At 45.8% G+C, this 10,991-nt stretch overlaps 1 protein-coding gene across 8 annotated transcripts in view; it reads left to right on the top strand.

Annotated features, from left to right (window-relative positions):
* Nucleotides 1–1,259: 1,259 nt before the first annotated feature.
* The window catches only part of SFMBT1 (Scm like with four mbt domains 1), a 154,044-nt gene continuing 144,312 nt past the window's right edge, over nucleotides 1,260–10,991 (top strand). For 2 of the 8 annotated variants that reach the window (XM_053600869.1, XM_053600867.1), the window contains exon 1: nucleotides 2,431–3,375. The gene's annotated coding sequence lies outside the window, so the exon portion shown is untranslated. Of the gene's footprint in view, nucleotides 1,390–1,781; nucleotides 2,037–2,430; nucleotides 3,455–10,991 lie in introns of those variants that run through there. The other 6 variants (XM_053600865.1, XM_053600864.1, XM_053600868.1 and 3 more) reach the window with 5 other exon arrangements.

Here is a 10,991-nt window from a genome sequence, read left to right as displayed (position 1 = left end):
AACAAATCATTCACAGAAGGGGGAATACAGGTAGTAAATGCATGGAGAAACATTCATTTTTGAATGTTTAGTCATCTAAGAAATGCTAAATAAAGTAACCTTGAACTACTAATAGACATTATTAAAGTGGGGGCAGGAGGGAAGATGACACTCACTGCTTAGAAATGAGTATGAAGCTCCTTGTTTCCTGGAGGCGCTGGAATAATTAGGGCAAATATGACAGTATAAGGCAAGACCAGTGGCAACTCACAGCCTTCCACCTGGAAGCCTTTACACTTCCAGGAATTCATCCCAGTGTAGAACTCACGGATACGTAAGCATACAACTAAAAAGAACAAATATATACCACATTACGGGACTGAATAAATGGATAGGGATGGCTCCACACCTTAAAAATGTATCACGTGAACAAAAGAAAAATTTTAGCGAAATGTAGCAAACAAAAGAAAATAGTTGCAACTATATAAATAAATGAATATACGTGGAAAGGTTTCGTGCAAAAAGATGCATTCCGTAGTAACAGTATGGATACTTTATACCTTTTACATTTTTCTTTCTCTCTGGTTGTCACTATCTTTTCAGTGGTGTTAAAAAATTTCTGGATTCAGATCTAGCCAGCAGCGTGACTTTGAGCAAGTTTGTAAAGTAGGATAATATTTCCAAGAGCGGTTGAAGTGAGAGGTGGCCTGAGTCCGCATATGGGACAGCGTGGGTACCGCAGACTTTTCTCTTCTCAGTGGAGGTGCCTGCCTCCTCTTCCTTAAAATGCAGGAGCCATCAACACACAGCGTGAGACCTCCAGGGCCCGGGAATCTACGTGGAGCGCCGACTCCCTACCGGAGGGCACTTTCCGGACCAGATTGGGGGTGTGTCCCCCGGTACCTGCGCTCGTAAGGGAAGGGGCGAGGTCAGTCAACGTAACCGCCCATGGTCAGCTACGGTTAAGAGGCCGATTCGCAGCCACCTTCGAGCTTCTGATCCTACCCCAGTTTCTGCGCTCTCTTGCCCGAATTTCCTGTGCCTCCTCGCTGGGGCTATGAGCTGCAGGAAAACTCAGATTTACAGGGCGCCTCCTGCGGAAGCCTGCAGACCGCGGGTACGCCGAACGGCCCGAGTTGGCCTTCACAGACAGGGGGCACTGGGTGCCCTTCCAGATCTCAAAGGACCGGCCCGAACCCCAGCGTAGGGTAGGCAGACAGGCGTTGCCCTCTCCGGCAGCTGCACGCGCGTATCTGCGATCCCGCAGCCACTTCGTCGGTTTCTCGGTTAATGCCATCTTGCCCCAGGCGGTCACGTGCGGGAAACAGCGGCGCTCTTTGCCTAGGTTTGGACGTCAGGTCCGACCCGGGGACACCACTGGGTTTCTGGTCGTCAGATCCACAGCCCGAGGTGAGGCGCGGGACCCCTTCTCTCCTGGATTCGAGCAGGGCCAGCACAGACGCGAGGCTCTCGGGGGCGCGTCTCCGGGTCCCGGCCTTTCCGCTGGGGCCACAGCGCCGTCGGGGGCCCGAGGCGCCGCCGCGTGCCCTGCGCCACGGCCTCCGGGGCGTCGGCGCCGAGTTGCCGGCCGTGGGTATGGGTGGCGGCGGCGCTGGACCCCCAGCACACTAGTCTGCGGACGCTGAGCCTCTCGCGTGGCCCCTGTCCGGCCCGCAGACGCTCAGACTAGCGCGGGAGGCAGGGCCGGGGGCTGCACGCGCGCAGCGCGAGGGGCGCGGGCTGCCGGGAGGACCGCTGAGCTGGTGGGGGGGGGCGCGGGCGCATGCGCCCTGCGCCCGTGCCATATTGGAATGAGTCGGAGCGCGGAGCGCCGCCGCCGCCTCCGCCGGAGCGCGGGTGGAGGGGGGCGGGGAGAGCTGCCGGCCGCCCCGCTCCGCCGAACCCAGCAGGAAGGAGGGCGCGAGCGGGTGAGCGCGGGCAGCGCGGGAGGAAAAAGCGTCCGCGCGGGGGAAAGAAAAGAAGGAAGGAAAGAAAGAAAACGAGCGCGAGAAAGGAAAAAGCGAGCGATCGAGCGCGCGCGCGAAAACTCCCGGCAGGTAAAAAAGCGGGGCCGCCGGCTGGGCCTTCCCGCGCGGCGGCCTGAAGGGGCGGCGTCGGCGCCGGGGCGGGGGATCGCGCGGCGTCCCCTTCGAAGCGGCCGGGCAACTTTGCCAACGAAAAACCGCAGGGACCGGGCGCGCGGGTCGAGGCGCCAGCGGGGGGCGGCGGCGCGTGGGGGCGGGGGCGGGGCGGGGGGGCGGCGCGCGGCCCCGCGCGGCCCCGCGCGCCGGCCGGCCGGACTGCAGGGGCGCGCCGGGGCGCCTCGCCGCGGAAGCGAGCGGCGGTGGCGGCTGCGGCGGCGGTCAGCCCCTGGCGGGCGGCGCGCAGCGCGTCAGTCCGAGGGAGGCGTGAAAGGAAAGTGGCTGGGCGGTGGCAGTGGCGGGCGCCCAAGTTCCCCAGCGCTTTGGGCCCGCGGCGCGCCCCGAGCCCCCGCGGACCCGCCCCCCGGGCTCGCTCCGGGCGGGGCGCGAACCCGCAGCCAGGGCTGGGCGCTCGGCCCGCGCGGCCCTTTGGAACTTCGGAGGGCCGAGGCGGCCGCCGCGCGGTTTCGGGCCGTCTAGCGGCTGCCGCAACCGGTGGCTTCGGGCCGCCGCGGTGAAGTGAGCGGGCCTCTCCGGCGCGCAGCTCGCTGGGAACCGCTGCCCGACCCCCGCGGACCTCGTCAGGGTTCCGACCTGCCACCGAGGAGGTCCGTGACCGTTTCGATTTCTCTTCGTAAAGTCTGATTTTGGAGACTGAAAAAGGCTTTGGAGAGACGAGCTGTGTCTTGGGAAGCAAGGCCTGTTCTGTGCGGTGCAGAAACGCCTTAAGAGAAGAGAAATAAATCCCCGAGGAAAGGGTGTATGTTAAGTTTGTCACAAGATGTCAGCTGTTCACGTGGGGTCTAAAACGGAGCCGTCAAGTGCAGGTCACCTCCAGATCGTGTTGTACTCAAGAGGTGGGGAGGACGCTCAGGTCAGAAGACTGGCTTTTATCTGGAGGGGCTGTTGCTAGCAGGTGACTCAAAACAGTGCCGCTTTTGTGATCTTATCAGTGATACGGTTTTTGAGAACCAGGTAACCATCAAGGGGACTTGAAAGGAAGTAAGATGGATTTTGTGAATCCCTGCATACGACTTCCCTTGAAGCACGTTTGAAGATGTCATACTTTATTCCATTTAACGCGAAATGCCTGGACATGTAATCTAATTTGCCAGCTGTCTTGAGAGGATGAAGGAAGATGAATGTGTCTTCATGCACGCACTGGGACCTCTTAACTGGTGTTTTGAGACATTTGTTGAATCCTTCTGGGCCACACGTAGATTCAGAGTTAAGATTTGTTTGCAGTGTCAGAAAAGTAAGTGCCTGGTGGAAATGAAGAGACTAAGGTCAGGAAACAGTTACGACGTTGTCATTGACTTGCTGCCGTATCTTGGGTACGTTTCTTGCCCTTCGTAGATTTGATTTTTCTTATTTGTAAAATTAGCACGAATAGATCATCTTTCTGCGAGCTTTCAGTTCTAAAAGTCGGTGACTTTTTAAAATGAAAGATTTTAAAAAATCAGTCTGTATTTTGAAAGGTTCTACATAAAAGTGCTCACAATGTGTGCCTCTTTATTAAAAAACATTTGGGAGGCTCTGGGCCTGTGACTCAAGCGGCTAAGGCGCCAGCCACATACACCTGAGCCGGCGTGTTGGAATCCAGCCTGGGCCGTCAAACAATGAGGCTACAACCAAAAAATAGCTGGGCTGTTGTGGCAGGCGCCTGTAGTCCCAGCTACTTGGGAGGCTGAGGCAGGAGAATCGCTTGAGCCCAGGAGTTGGAGGTTACTGTCAGCTGTGACACCATGGCACTTGACCCAGGGTGACAGCTTGAGGCTCTGTCTTAAAAAAAAAAAAATTTGGGAAAAACATCTTGGTAGCTATATCCAGAATGATTTTATATAAGTTATTTGAACAAAAACATTTAAGCATACATTTTAATGTGCTTAAAAATTTTTTTCTTGGGTGGTGCCTGTGGCTCAGTGAGTAGGGCGCTGGCCCCACATACCGAGGGTGGTGGGTTCAAACCCAGTCCCCGCCAAACTGCAACAAAAAATAGCTGGGCATTGTGGCAGGTGCCTGTGGTCCCAGGTACATGGGAGGCTGAGGCAAGAGAATCACCTAAGCCCAGGAGTTGGAGGTTGCTGTGAGTTGTGACATCACAGCACTCTACTGAGGGCGACAAAGTGAGACTCTGTCTCTAAAAAAAAAAAAAATTATTTTTCTTAATGGCACCTGTAGCTCAGTCAGCAGGGTGCTGGCCACATACTCTGAGGGAGGTGGGTTCCAACTTGCCCCAGGCCAGCTAAAAAAAAACCACAACGGCAACAACAACAAAATAGCCGGGCATCGTGTCGGGCACCTGTAGTCCCAGCTACTTGGGAGGCTAAGGTCCAGCTACTTGGGAGGCTAAGGCAAGAGAATCACTTAAGCCTGAGAGTTAGCGGTTACTGTGAGCTGTGACGCCCCTGCACTCTACCCAGGGGGACAGTTTGAGACTCTGTCTCAAAAAAAAAAAAAAAAAATTTTTTTTATTGAGGTGTAATTTGAAGTAAGGTCTTAAAAAGTCACAACCAGTGATTTTTTTTTTTTATTTTGTTAAGACATTTATATTCTACATTTACTAAGTTTCACATGTACCCTTGTAAGATGCACTGCAGGTATAATCCCACCAATCACCCTCCCTCTGCCCCTCCTCCCCCCTCCCTCTCCTCCCTCTCTTCCTTCCCCATATTCTTAGGTTGTAACTGGGTTATAGTTTTCATGTGAAAGCCATAAATTAGTTTCATAGTAGGGCTGAGTACATTGGATACTTTTTCTTCCATTCTTGAGATACTTTACTAAGAAGAATATGTTCCAGCTCCACAACATATTGATTGATTTTTATATGTGTATAGTGATTTTTTATATGTGTATATGCCCTGATAACCACACCAGGTCAAGACGTAGAACATCTTACGGTGCCCTCTCCAAAGGCTCTCTTTGTAATCCTCTCATACTTCCCCTTCCTTAAGGCAAGTAAATCCATTCCAACTTCTGTCACCACAGATGAGTTTTGCCTCAAAACGGGACCCTTTTGGCCACCAAAGGGGGGCAATTTTAGTAATTAAACTGAAGGACAGCAGGTATGTAAACATTTTAGCCATGACCTTATGCCTTATCCTAGAGTTTTTACTTCTAGACTGACTTATTCTGAACTGGAAGATTTCTTAGTTGGCAGGTCACTTTTCAGTTGAGACAAACTTTGCAGGTTTGGCTCTGTAGTTCTTGGGAGTCCTTGTGTTCACAGATATGGTATTAATCTGTTACTTCCCATTTTTGGAACACAGGTACTATATATTTGTAGACAGTAGGTTTGGAGGCTGATTGAGGAATTTTCCCAACAAGTCAGAATTTATAGTGTCAGTAAATGAATCAGTTCCTTAAAGCCTAGAATTTGCTGAGAAAATTGAATGAAAATTGATTTTTTAAAGTTCAGTGAATTAAGAATGTGGATATAAAGCTTTAACGACCTTTTAAATGACAGCAATTAACTTGATTTATATATGCAGGATATTTCACTTGGTTTATCAAATCATTAAAGCTCTAACTATGGAAGCAACAAAAGATAACAAAAAATTATGTCAGGTGTGATTTATTTATTTATTTATTTGAGACAGAACCTCAAGCTGTTGCCCTGGGTAGAGTGCTGTGGCATCACAGCTCACAGCAACCTCGAACTCCTGGGCTCAAGCAATTCCCCTGCCTCCACCTCCCAAGTAGCTGGGACTACAGGTGCCTGCCACAACACCTGGCTATTTTTTGGTTGCAGCCTTCATTGTTGATTGGCAGGTCTGGGCTGGATTTGAACCTGCCAGCTGAGGTGTACATGGCTGGCTGGTGTCTTAGCCGCTTGAGCCACAGGTGCCGAGCCTGATTTATTTATTTAGTTTTTTAATCTCAGCATAGCATGATTATGATACCTTTTTATAATACACCTCTGTCTAGGAAAGTTGATTTTTTATGTTCTTCATTGAAGCAAGTACTACAACAATTTGTTTACCCTTCCCAAATGTCTTTTACTATGTACTTGTACCCTTTCTTGTTTCTACAGGTAAAGGAAAAGAGATGTTATAAGTGAATCCTTATTTTGTTAGTTCCTAACAAAGGCCTAATTTTTTTTTTTTTTTTCACCATAAGGACATCTGTATGATAAAAGTTTGGAACGTTCTAAGGCCTATGTTAGGGATGTATGGGGGATAATCCACAAAGTTCAAAGCTTTTCTTTTTGAAATGATTTTGTGAATAATTCTGTCTTTCTCTGTGTAGAGACTGGCCAACAGCTAAGGTGGATTGGTCACTCCATCCAAGATTCACAGCCTCATTAGCCAAGAGAGTAATTGATGATTTAGCTATTTTTTTTTTTTTTTTGTAGAGACAGAGTCTCACTTTATGGCCCTCGGTAGAGTGCCGTGGCCTCACACAGCTCACAGCAACCTCCAACTCCTGAGCTTAAGCGATTCTCCTTGCCTCAGCCTCTCAAGCAGCTGGGACTACAGGCGCCCGCCACAACGCCCAGCTATTTTTTGGTTGCGGTTTGGCCAGGGCCGGGTTTGAACCCGCCACCGTTGGTATATGGGGCCGGCGCCTTACCGACTGAGACAGGCGCTGCCTGATGATTTAGCTATTGATATTACTGATTCACTGTTCGTTTGTGTGGGTCTCTTTAGGTTTCTTGGCTTTTGCATTCTCAGATTATTTAATTTAAATTTATTAAATCTTTAATAAGAAATTCAACTCAAGAGATGGAAAATGAGACAGATTACTCATAAAAGGAAATTTCCTCTTTTTTTGATATTTGTTTCTTTACAAGCTCTTTTTCTCTTTAAAAATACTTTGCTTGTGCATTATCTTACTGTTCTATAAGGCACTTTTGCTTTCACAGTGATAACTAACCTGGCTTAGCTATAGAACGGTGGTGTACAGCAGGTATTATTTGACTCTAAAGTCTGTAGAAAAGGTGAACTGTCTAAACTTCGTTGGTTTTATGAGTTCATTTATGTTTATATTAGAGTTAACAAATATAATCTAAAAAGTAGAAGGCCATTATTTAGACAGGTATTTTATTTTTTCCCAACTTTTATTTATTTTTATTATTAAATCATAGCTGTGTACATTAATACGATCATGGGGCACCATACACTGGTTTTATAGACCATTTGACATATTTTCATCACACTGGTTAACATAGCCTTCCTGGCATTTTCTTAGTTATTGTTTTAAGACATGTATACTCTACATTTCACATGTAGAGTTTCACATGTACCCTTGTAAGATGCATAAACAGGTATTTTAAATGCTAAATATTTTTAACATTAAAATTTTTCTGCTAACTTCCCCAAATTTTACTATTTGGAATTATTTGGCTGATAACCAATATTTCAGAAAGATTTAAATGAGAGTAAAAGAATACCTACTCAGTGAATGGTACAGCTTTCTTATGGCTGGGTATTTTTCTTTCACTATGTAGCATTTGTTATTTAACTAGGGAGTTTGTATTTGAAACAGTATCTGTATACATTTGTTAAATTGGACAAAAGTCTTCGGGGATTTTGGTAACCTAGGAGATTTTGAACCATTAGACTTTGGGGAATGGGATTTTGATAGGACTCTACCGTTCTTCAAGTAATAGTAGGCCTATTGGAAAATTATTTAAAAGAGAAATGATGTGGTCAGGTTGTTGCAAACTCATGTTTAAAGTTTTCAGAAGTGGGAGGAAGAATAAGAACAAAGACAAGTTATTAATAGAAAAATTATGTCACTTCATTGCAGAGTTTTAACAGGGTTGATTGTAAATTTTTTCCTATAACTCAGAGGCATCTAAACAGTTGTATGTAATTATTCTTTCTTTTATCCAAGAGGGTGTTTATAATCTTATTCAGCCCTCTTTGTCTTAGGTGATCACTCAAGGATGTTATTTAAAAACAGACAAATACAGTCTTTATATTGCATTAAATGATGCAAGTCTCCGTTGAACTTTGTGGTTTGATAGTTTTAATAAACTTCAGTGAACTGGGCACTTCACTGTGCAGGGAGAGGCTATAAGGTGACATTTCTCACATGGTGTACAGTGTTTCCTGCACTGGTTCCTTTTTGATGTTTTTGCTTAGTCTGGAGAAAGGTTAATTACTAAACTGATTTGGGGAAGATAGGGTAGTTGAGAATATCTACTTTGTCTGGGAAAGTTGGGTTCAGATCTGAGATGGTGTATGGAGAGGATTGATGAAAGATGGAAGGTAGTTTGTTGACCCCTGAAAGTGTGGGACAGTCACACATTTAGAATGACAGTATAGGCCTGGCACCTATAGTTCAGCGGCCAGGGCGCTGGCCACATACACCAGAGCTGGTGAGTTCAAACCCCACCTGGGCCTGCCAAATAACAATGACAACTACAACAAAAAAACAGTCAGGTGTTGTGGCAGGCGCCCGTAGTCACAGCTACTTGGGAGGCTGAGGCAAGAGAATTAGCTTAAGCACAAGAGTTTGAGGTTGCTGTGAACTGTGACGCCACAGCACTCTACCTAGGATGATATAGTGAGACTCTGTCTCAAAAAAAAAAAAAGAATAAAAGAATGACAGTATAGATAGGATGAGAAATTTAGCAATTAGTAAAATGCTTCAAGAGATTTTCTTGCTGATACTCAACTTGAAGTGTTAACCAAGGAGTGCTTTGATTTGAATTCCAAATTGTTATTTTTATACCAAGAATTTAAAAAAATGTATTTCAGGTGAAATATTTACTCAGTGGTAGGACTGTGGTGTGAGTTGCCATTGGCTTTTCATTCTTTTTCACATTAATTTGCTACTCAGACTAGAATGCATTCTTGTCTCTGAGTGTTTGCTAGTGTTATTTCTTATTAATCATTTTCTATAAAACATGCTTTTTCTATATTAAAAATAGTATATGGTAATTTGGAATCATAATTTTAAGATAACCAATTTGACTCATTTTTACTTGTGTCATAAAATAGTGTTGGAGTGGTTTGATGATGATCACAAAGAAACATTATCTGTCTAGAAGACGGTAAATAAGGAGAAAATAAATTTTTTGCTGTTTAAAAAAAATTGTTTTTTCAGTTGTGGTATGATAGATATATAACTCTACCATTTTTTTTTTTTTTAAATTGAGGCAGTCTCACTTTGTTGCCCTTGGTAGAATGCCGTGGCGTCACAGCTCACAGCAACCTCTAACTCTTGGGCTCAAGTGATTCTCTTGCCTCAGGCACCCACTACAATGCTCGGCTGTTTTTTGTTTTAGCAGGCCTAGGCTGGGTTCGAACCCACCAGCCTTGGTGCATATGGCCAGCGCCCTACCCACTGAGCTATGGGTATTGCCCAACTTTACCATTTTAACCATTTTTAAATGCACAGTTCAGTAGCATTAAGGTACTCACATTGTTGGCGACCATCATCACCACTCATCTGGAACTTTTTCTGTCTTCCTAAACTGAAAATCTGTACTATGATACAGTTACTCTGATTTCCTCTCTTCCCAGCCCTGACAACCATCATTCTAATTTCTGTCTCTATGATTTTGACTATTCTAGATACCTCATGCAAGTGGAATCTTGCGGTGTTATTTTGTTTATTTCATTTAACATAATGACTTCAGAGTTCACCCTTGTTGTAGTATGTGTCAGAATTGTTCTTTTGAGAAAGTACAATTTTTTTTTTTCAGTTTTTGGCTGGGGCTGGGTTTGAATCTACCACCTCCAGCATATGGGGCTGGCGTCCTACTCCTTTGAGCCACAGGAAGGAGGAAGGAAAAGTAAAGGAGGAAGGAAGGAAGTAAAATTTTTAAATGACGTTACAGTAGGTAAAAAAGAGGTCACAGAACCCTGTATGCTAGGATTTGTTAGCTCCCTTGTGAGATCTCTGTAGGTGCTCACCAAAGCTATGAGAACCGGGTACTTTGTCCTTAGATACAGTTTGGACACACTTGGTTATTATTAATTATTATAGAATGAAAGAGAGAATGTGACAACAGGGTGAAAGGGAAAATATAAAGGCAAAGGTCTCTAGACTCTTGGATCACACTGGGTAGGGACAGAGCCTTGTGGGTCTCAGGACGCCCTTTTATACCATTCAGCATGGGTACTTCCCAATTGTCAGTTAAATATTTTGAGGAGTCCAGTTTACATACTAGAGCCAGTTTGTTAATTTTTAAAATATTAATTGGAGTTTCTAAGTAAATTTTTAGAAGAGACATCCTTTTCTTTTAAAAAATAATTAGCGAGTAGTTGTTCTTTCTTAGAATACCGTGTTCTTTTGATTTGTTTTCTTTTTCTTTCTTTTTTTTTTTTTTTTGAGACAGAGTCTCAGTTTGTCACCCTCTGTAGGGTGCCTTGATGTCCCAGCTCACAGCAACCTGAGACTTGTGGGCTCAACAATTCTCTTGCCTCAGCTCAGACTACAGGCGCCTGCCACACCCCTGGCTATTTTTAGAGACATGGTCTCTCTCTGGCGCAGGCTGGTCTCAAACTCATGAGCTCAGTCAATCTACCTGCCTCGGCCTACCAGAGTGCTAGGATTACAGGCGTGAACCACTGCACTGGCCTATGTTTTCATTATTATTATTTTTTTTAAATATTTTTGGGACAAGAGTCTCACTGAATCATCTTGGGGTTGAGTGCTATGGTGTCATAGCTTACAGCAACCTCAGACTTTTGGGCTCAAAGTGATTCTCTTGCCTCAGATTCCTGAGTAGCTGGGACTATAGGTGTCCACCACAGTTCCTCACTATTTTTTCTTAGAGCATGAGTCTCATTCATGCTCAGGCAGTCTACCCACCTCAGCCTCCCAGAGTGCTAGGATTACAGGCGTGAGCCACCACGTCTGGCCTGTTTCCATTTTTATCATTGAGCTAAAGCTGGAAACTTGAGAAACTTTGGA

This window comes from Nycticebus coucang, chromosome 8 (genome assembly GCF_027406575.1).
Source record: "Nycticebus coucang isolate mNycCou1 chromosome 8, mNycCou1.pri, whole genome shotgun sequence".
Classification (NCBI taxonomy): Eukaryota; Metazoa; Chordata; class Mammalia; order Primates; family Lorisidae; genus Nycticebus; species Nycticebus coucang.
Note: the sequence above shows the minus strand (reverse complement) of the source record. Positions and strands in the feature narration are given on the sequence as shown.